Here is a 9008-nt window from a genome sequence, read left to right on the forward strand (position 1 = left end):
ATATACATCTAGTTACACGGAAACAGCAAAGACTTGTGCTTGTAAGTCCAGTCCATTGTTAGGTAACTGCAAACCTGTCAAATGGTTGTTGGTTATTATGTATAAATCTAGTGAGGTAGTTATATTCCTTACATAGTAAGGAATATATTATATATTCCTGTTATATTATATGTTATATTGTTATATTCCTTACATGGTAGTAGTAGGAGTAGCAGGCATCCATCAGTCTCAGGAGACTATGGAGTTGCGCTCTGGTGTCGGCCTGGTCACTTTATTTTTTCCACACTTATGTTTCCTTACATAAGTGTCTAACAAACTGTGTAGCAAGTAGATAAAGGGAATAATGGGGATAATTCCGACTAGGTAGGTATTATTAGTGACGTGTTGAGAGATACCGCAGCTACTATCCCTGCAGGTGGTGTGTGTCTCATTCACATTAAAGGTGAGGTGGTGTGTGTCTCATTCACATTAAAGGTGAGGTGGTGTGTGTCTCATTCACATTAAAGGTGAGGTGGTGTGTGTCTCATTCACATTAAAGGTGAGGTGGTGTGTGTCTCATTCACATTAAAGGTGAGGTGGTGTGTGTCTCATTCACATTAAAGGTGAGGTGGTGTGTGTCTCATTCACATTAAAGGTGAGGTGGTGTGTGTCTCATTCACATTAAAGGTGAGGTGGTGTGTGTCTCATTCACATTAAAGGTGAGGTGGTGTGTGTGTCTCATTCACATTAAAGGTGAGGTGGTGTGTGTCTCATTCACATTAAAGGTGAGGTGGTGTGTGTCTCATTCACATTAAAGGTGAGGTGGTGTGTGTCTCATTCACATTAAAGGTGAGGTGGTGTGTGTCTCATTCACATTAAAGGTGAGGTGGTGTGTGTCTCATTCACATTAAAGGTGAGGTGGTGTGTGTCTCATTCACATTAAAGGTGAAGTGGTGTGTGTCTCATTCACATTAAAGGTGAGGTGGTGTGTGTCTCATTCACATTAAAGGTGAGGTGGTGTGTGTCTCATTCACATTAAAGGTGAGGTGGTGTGTGTCTCATTCACATTAAAGGTGAGGTGGTGTGTGTCTCATTCACATTAAAGGTGAGGTGGTGTGTGTCTCATTCACATTAAAGGTGAGGTGGTGTGTGTCTCATTCACATTAAAGGTGAAGTGGTGTGTGTCTCATTCACATTAAAGGTGAGGTGGTGTGTGTCTCATTCACATTAAAGGTGAGGTGGTGTGTGTCTCATTCACATTAAAGAAAAAAAACGCAAAATAAAATAAAAACTTGGCTTAACACTAAAGACATATTGAATATAATATTTACGTTACAAAAAGCGTGACTACAGTATTTAAAGGTGAATCATCTCTTCTTCCCCCGGCACACGTCGTAGATGAGACCACATCGAGTGAAGGAAGACGTAATACTTAATGAGCACCAGAAACAGTCTTGAGTAATGGGGGATTCTTATCTATTTATATATATGTGTGAAGTGGGGACAACACGAACTACAATTCTTGGAGTTCGTGTTGTCCGAAGCGTTTAACGTGGTACTGTGGTGATTGGTAGGGTGTGGAGTGCTGTTCTATGGTGATCGGTGGTGCTGTTGGGTGGTGATCGGTGGTGCTGTTGGGTGGTGATCGGCGGTGGTGCTGTTGGGTGGTGATCGGCGGTGCTGTTGGGTGGTGATCGGTGGTGGTGCTGTTGGGTGGTGATCGGTGGTGCTGTTGGGTGGTGATCGGTGGTGCTGTTGGGTGGTGATCGGCGGTGGTGCTGTTGGGTGGTGATCGGCGGTGCTGTTGAGTGGTGATCGGCGGTGGTGCTGTTGGGTGGTGATCGGCGGTGGTGCTGTTGGGTGGTGATCGGCGGTGGTGCTGTTGGGTGGCGATCGGCGGTGCTGTTGGGTGGTGATTGGCGGTGGTGCTGTTGGGTGGTGATCGGCGGTGGTGCTGTTGGGTGGTGATCGGCGGTGGTGCTGTTGGGTGGTGATCGGCGGTGCTGTTGAGTGGTGATCGGCGGTGGTGCTGTTGGGTGGTGCTGTTGGATGGTGATCGGTGGTGCTGTTGGATGGTGATCGGCGGTGCTGTTGGGTGGTGATCGTTGGTGCTATTGGGTGGTGATCAGTGGTGCTGTTGGGTGGTGATCGGCGGTGCTGTTGGGTCGTGATCGGTGGTGCTGTTGGGTGGTGATCGGCGGTGGTGCTGTTGGGTGGTGATCGGCGGTGCTGTTGAGTGGTGATCGGCGGTGGTGCTGTTGGGTGGTGATCGGTGGTGCTGTTGGGTGGTGATCGGCGGTGGTGCTGTTGGGTGGTGATCGGCGGTGCTGTTGGGTGGTGATCAGTGGTGCTGTTGGGTGGTGATCAGCGGCGCTGTTGGGTGGTGATCAGTGGTGCTGTTGGGTGGTGCTGTTGGGTGGTGCTGTTGGGTGGTGATCGATGGTGCTGTTGGGTGGTGATCGATGGTGCTGTTGGGTGGTGATCAGTGGCGCTGTTGGATGGTGATCAGTGGTGCTGTTGGGTGGTGATCAGTGGTGCTGTTGGGTGGTGATCAGTGGTGCTGTTGGATGGTGATCAGTGGTGCTGTTGGGTGGTGATCAGTGGTGCTGTTGGGTGGTGATCAGTGGTGCTGTTGGGTGGTGATCAGTGGTGCTGTTGGGTGGTGATCGGCGGTGGTGCTGTTGGGTGGTGATCGGCGGTGCTGTTGGGTGGTGATTGGCGGTGGTGCTGTTGGGTGGTGATCGGCGGTGGTGCTGTTGGGTGGTGATCGGCGGTGGTGCTGTTGGGTGGTGATCGGCGGTGCTGTTGAGTGGTGATCGGCGGTGGTGCTGTTGGGTGGTGATCGGTGGTGCTGTTGGGTGGTGGTTGGATGTTGGATGGTGATCGGTGGTGCTGTTGGATGGTGATCGGTGGTGCTGTTGGATGGTGATCGGCGGTGCTGTTGGGTGGTGATCGTTGGTGCTATTGGGTGGTGATCGGTGGTGCTGTTGGGTGGTGATCGGCGGTGCTGTTGGGTGGTGATCGGCGGTGGTGATGTTGGGTGGTGATCGGCGGTGCTGTTGAGTGGTGATCGGCGGTGGTGCTGTTGGGTGGTGATCGGTGGTGCTGTTGGGTGGTGATCGGCGGTGGTGCTGTTGGGTGGTGATCGGCGGTGCTGTTGGGTGGTGATTGGCGGTGGTGCTGTTGGGTGGTGATCGGCGGTGGTGCTGTTGGGTGGTGATCGGCGGTGCTGTTGGGTGGTGATCAGTGGTGCTGTTGGGTGGTGATCGGTGGTGATCAGCGGCGCTGTTGGGTGGTGATCAGTGGTGCTGTTGGGTGGTGATCGATGGTGCTGTTGGGTGGTGATCGATGGTGCTGTTGGGTGGTGATCAGTGGCGCTGTTGGATGGTGATCAGTGGTGCTGTTGGGTGGTGATCAGTGGTGCTGTTGGGTGGTGATCAGTGGTGCTGTTGGATGGTGATCAGTGGTGCTGTTGGGTGGTGATCAGTGGTGCTGTTGGGTGGTGATCGGTGGTGCTGTTGGGTGGTGATCAGTGGTGCTGTTGGGTGGTGATCAGTGGTGCTGTTGGGTGGTGATCGGTGGTGCTGTTGGGTGGTGATCGGTGGTGCTGTTGGGTGGTGATCATCGGTGCTGTTGGATGGTGATCGGCGGTGCTGTTGGGTGGTGATCATCGGTGCTGTTGGATGGTGATCGGCGGTGCTGTTGGGTGGTGATCGGCGGTGCTGTTGGGTGGTGATCAGTGGTGCTGTTGGGTGGTGATCGATGGTGCTGTTGGGTGGTGATCGATGGTGCTGTTGGGTGGTGATCAGTGGCGCTGTTGGATGGTGATCAGTGGTGCTGTTGGGTGGTGATCAGTGGTGCTGTTGGATGGAGATCAGTGGTGCTGTTGGGTGGTGACCGGGGGTGCTGTTGGGTGGTGATCAGTGGTGCTGATGGGTGGTGATCAGTGGTGCTGTTGGGTGGTGATCAGTGGTGCTGTTGGGTGGTGATCAGTGGTGCTGTTGGGTGGTGATCGGTGGTGCTGTTGGGTGGTGACCGGTGGTGCTGTTGGGTGGTGATCAGTGGTGCTGTTGGGTGGTGATCAGTGGTGCTGTTGGGTGGTGATCGGCGGTGCTGTTGGGTGGTGATCGGCGGTGCTGTTGGGTGGTGATCAATGGTGCTGTTGGGTGGTGATCGGTGGCGCTGTTGGGTGGTGATCGGTGGCGCTGTTGGGTGGTGATCGGTGGTGATGTTGGGTGGTGATCAGCGGCGCTGTTGGGTGGTGATCGGTGGTGCTATTGGGTGGTGATCGGTGGTGCTGTTGGGTGGTGACCGGCGGTGTTGTGGGGTGGTGATGATGGGTTGTATTGTGGGGTGGTGGTAGTTATGGGTAGTGTTGTGATCCAGGCTGCTGTTCACCGCGGGTGAACAGCGGCCTTCACCCGTGGTGAACAGCAGCTTTCACCCGTGGTGAACAGCGGCCTTCACCCGTGGTGAACAGCGGCCTTCACCCGTGGTGAACAGCAGCTTTCACCCGCGGTGAACAGCGGCCTTCACCCGTGGTGAACAGCAGCTTTCACCCGCGGTGAACAGCAGCTTTCACCCGCGGTGAACAGCGGCCTTCACCCGCGGTGAACAGCGGCTTTCACCCGCGGTGAACAGCGGCCTTCACCCGCGGTGAACAGCGGCCTTCACCCGCGGTGAACAGCGGCCTTCACCCGCGGTGAACAGCAGCTTTCACCCGCGGTGAACAGCGGCCTTCACCCGTGGTGAACAGCAGCTTTCACCCGCGGTGAACAGCGGCTTTCACCCGCGGTGAACAGCGGCCTTCACCCGCGGTGAACAGCGGCCTTCACCCGTGGTGAACAGCAACCTTCACCCGCGGTGAACAGCGGCTTTCACCCGCGGTGAACAGCGGCCTTCACCCGTGGTGAACAGCGGCCTTCACCCGTGGTGAACAGCGGCCTTCACCCATGGTGAACAGCAGCCTGGATAACAATACTACCCATAACTACCACCACCCCACAATACAACCCATCATCACCACCCCACAACACCACCGATCACCACCCAACAGATGTTGGGTGGTGATCGGTGGTGCTGTTGGGTGGTGATCGGTGGTGCTGTTGGGTTCTGATCGGTGGTGCTGTTGGGTGGTGATCGGTGGCGCTGTTGGGTGGTGATCGGTGGTGCTGTTGGGTGGTGATCGGTGGCGCTGTTGGGTGGTGATCGGTGGCGCTGTTGGGTGGTGATCGGTGGTGCTGTTGGATGGTGATCGGTGGTGCTGTTGGATGGTGATCGGTGGTGCTGTTGGATGGTGATCGGCGGTGCTGTTGGGTGGTGATCGGTGGTGCTATTGGGTGGTGATCAGTGGTGCTGTTGGGTGGTGATCGGCGGTGCTGTTGGGTGGTGATCGGTGGTGCTGTTGGGTGGTGATCAGTGGTGCTGTTGGGTGGTGACCGGCGGTGTTGTGGGGTGGTGATGATGGGTTGTATTGTGGGGTGGTGGTAGTTATGGGTAGTGTTGTGATCCAGGCTGCTGTTCACCGCGGGTGAACAGCGGCCTTCACCCGTGGTGAACAGCAGCTTTCACCCGTGGTGAACAGCGGCCTTCACCCGTGGTGAACAGCGGCCTTCACCCGTGGTGAACAGCAGCTTTCACCCGCGGTGAACAGCGGCCTTCACCCGTGGTGAACAGCAGCTTTCACCCGCGGTGAACAGCGGCTTTCACCCGCGGTGAACAGCGGCCTTCACCCGCGGTGAACAGCAGCTTTCACCCGCGGTGAACAGCGGCCTTCACCCGTGGTGAACAGCGGCCTTCACCCGTGGTGAACAGCAGCTTTCACCCGCGGTGAACAGCGGCCTTCACCCGTGGTGAACAGCAACCTTCACCCGCGGTGAACAGCGGCCTTCACCCGTGGTGAACAGCAGCTTTCACCCGCGGTGAACAGCGGCTTTCACCCGCGGTGAACAGCGGCCTTCACCCGCGGTGAACAGCGGCCTTCACCCGTGGTGAACAGCAACCTTCACCCGCGGTGAACAGCGGCCTTCACCCGCGATGAACAGCGGCCTTCACCCGTGGTGAACAGCAACCTTCACCCGCGGTGAACAGCGGCCTTCACCCGTGGTGAACAGCGGCCTTCACCCGCGGTGAACAGCAGCCTGGATAACAACACTACCCATAACTACCACCACCCCACAATACAACCCATCATCACCACCCCACAACACCACCGATCACCACCCAACAGATGTTGGGTTGTGATCGGTGGTGCTGTTGGGTGGTGATCGGTGGCGCTGTTGGGTGGTGATCGGTGGTGCTGTTGGGTGGTGATCGGTGGCGCTGTTGGGTGGTGATCGGTGGTGCTGTTGGATGGTGATCGGTGGTGCTGTTGGATGGTGATCGGTAGTGCTGTTGGGTGGTGATCGGGGGTGCTGTTGGGTGGTGATCGGCGGTGCTGTTGGGTGGTGATCGGTGGTGCTATTGGGTGGTGATCGGTGGTGCTGTTGGGTGGTGATCAGTGGTGCTGTTGGGTGGTGACCGGCGGTGTTGTGGGGTGGTGATGATGGGTTGTATTGTGGGGTGGTGGTAGTTATGGGTAGTGTTGTGATCCAGGCTGCTGTTCACCGCGGGTGAACAGCGGCCTTCACCCGTGGTGAACAGCAGCTTTCACCCGTGGTGAACAGCGGCCTTCACCCGTGGTGAACAGCGGCCTTCACCCGTGGTGAACAGCAGCTTTCACCCGCGGTGAACAGCGGCCTTCACCCGTGGTGAACAGCAGCTTTCACCCGCGGTGAACAGCGGCTTTCACCCGCGGTGAACAGCGGCCTTCACCCGTGGTGAACAGCAACCTTCACCCGCGGTGAACAGCGGCCTTCACCCGTGGTGAACAGCGGCTTTCACCCGCGGTGAACAGCGGCTTTCACCCGCGGTGAACAGCGGCCTTCACCCGTGGTGAACAGCAACCTTCACCCGCGGTGAACAGCGGCCTTCACCCGTGGTGAACAGCAACCTTCACCCGCGGTGAACAGCGGCCTTCACCCGTGGTGAACAGCGGCCTTCACCCGTGGTGAACAGCGGCCTTCACCCGTGGTGAACAGCGGCCTTCACCCGTGGTGAACAGCAGCCTGGATAACAACACTACCCATAACTACCACCACCCCACAATACAACCCATCATCACCACCCCACAACACCACCGATCACCACCCAACAGATGTTGGGTGGTGATCGGTGGTGCTGTTGGGTGGTGATCGGTGGTGCTGTTGGGTGGTGACCGGGGGGTGCTGTTGGGTGGTGATCGGGGGTGCTGTTGGGTGGTGACCGGGGGTGCTGTTGGGTGGTGATCGGGGGTGCTGTTGGGTGGTGAACGGGGGTGCTGTTGGGTGGTGACCGGAGGTGCTGTTGGGTGGTGACCGGGGGTGCTGTTGGGTGGTGACCGGGGGTGCCATTGGGAGGTGATCGGTGGTACAGTTGGGTGGTGATCGGTGGTGCTGTTGGGTGGTGACCGGGGGTGCTGTTGGGTGGTGATGAGTGGTGCTGTTGGGTGGTGACCAGTGGTGCTGTTGGGTGGTGATCAGTGGTGCTGTTGGGTGGTGACCAGGGGTGCTGTTGGGTGGTGATCAGTGGTGCTGTTGGGTGGTGATCGGTGGTGCTGTTGGGTGGTGATCAGTGGTGCTGTTGGGTGGTGATCGGTGGTCCTGTTGGGTGGTGACCGGGGGTGCTGTTGGGTGGTGACCGGGGGTGCTGTGTTGTATTGTGGGGTGGTGGTAGTTATGGGTAGTGTTGTGACAGCACCACTGATCACCACCCAACAGCACCACTGATCACCATCCAACAGCACCACTGATCACCACCGATCACCACCCAACAGCACCACCGATCACTATCCAACAGCACCACCGATCACCATCCAACAGCACCACTGATCACCATCACCACCACCACAACACCCTCGATCACCACCACCACAACACCCTCGATCACCACCACCACCACAACACCCTCGATCACCACCACCACCACAACACCCTCGATCACCACCACCACAACACCCTCGATCACCACCACCACCACAACACCCTCGATCACCACGACCACCACAACACCCTCGATCACCACCACCACCACAACACCCTCGATCACCACCACCACCACAACACCCTCGATCACCACCACCACCACAACACCCTCGATCACCACCACCACCACAACACCCTCGATCACCACCACCACCACAACACCCTCGATCACCACCACCACCACAACACCCTCGATCACCACCACCACCACAACACCCTCGATCACCACCACCACCACAACACCCTCGATCACCACCACCACCACAACACCCTCGATCACCACCACCACCACAACACCCTCGATCACCACCACCACAACACCCTCGATCACCACCACCACCACAACACCCTCGATCACCACCACCACCACAACACCCTCGATCACCACCACCACCACAACACCCTCGATCACCACCACCACCACAACACCCTCGATCACCACCACCACCACAACACCCTCGATCACCACCACCACCACAACACCCTCGATCACCACCACCACCACAACACCCTCGATCACCACCACCACCACAACACCCTCGATCACCACCACCACCACAACACCCTCGATCACCACCACCACCACAACACCCTCGATCACCACCACCACAACACCACTGATAACCACCATTCAATCCAAATGGAGGGCATTATTAGGGGAAAGCAGCAAGCTATTACGCTTATATATCACTGGAAAAGGATCGGGATTATTAGGGGTAGGTCCCGGTACATCGTTGTTGCACGTCCCGTCGCAACGGGCACGGAGATGTCCGGGTACATGTCCGCTTACATGTCACTGTCGAAGTCAAGATCGAAGTCAGGGTCCTACTCATAGTCGGATTCCGAGTCATCGTCAACGTTGCCTATCAACCAGTAATGAAAGCGTACCTCGCCCTGGGGCCTCTCCTCGGGGGCGGAAGGCTGCTGCAGGTCATTGTTGACCTCATCCCCGAGGTCGGTCGTGTGCCG

Source organism: Procambarus clarkii, chromosome 78 (genome assembly GCF_040958095.1).
Source record: "Procambarus clarkii isolate CNS0578487 chromosome 78, FALCON_Pclarkii_2.0, whole genome shotgun sequence".
Taxonomy (NCBI): Eukaryota; Metazoa; Arthropoda; class Malacostraca; order Decapoda; family Cambaridae; genus Procambarus; species Procambarus clarkii.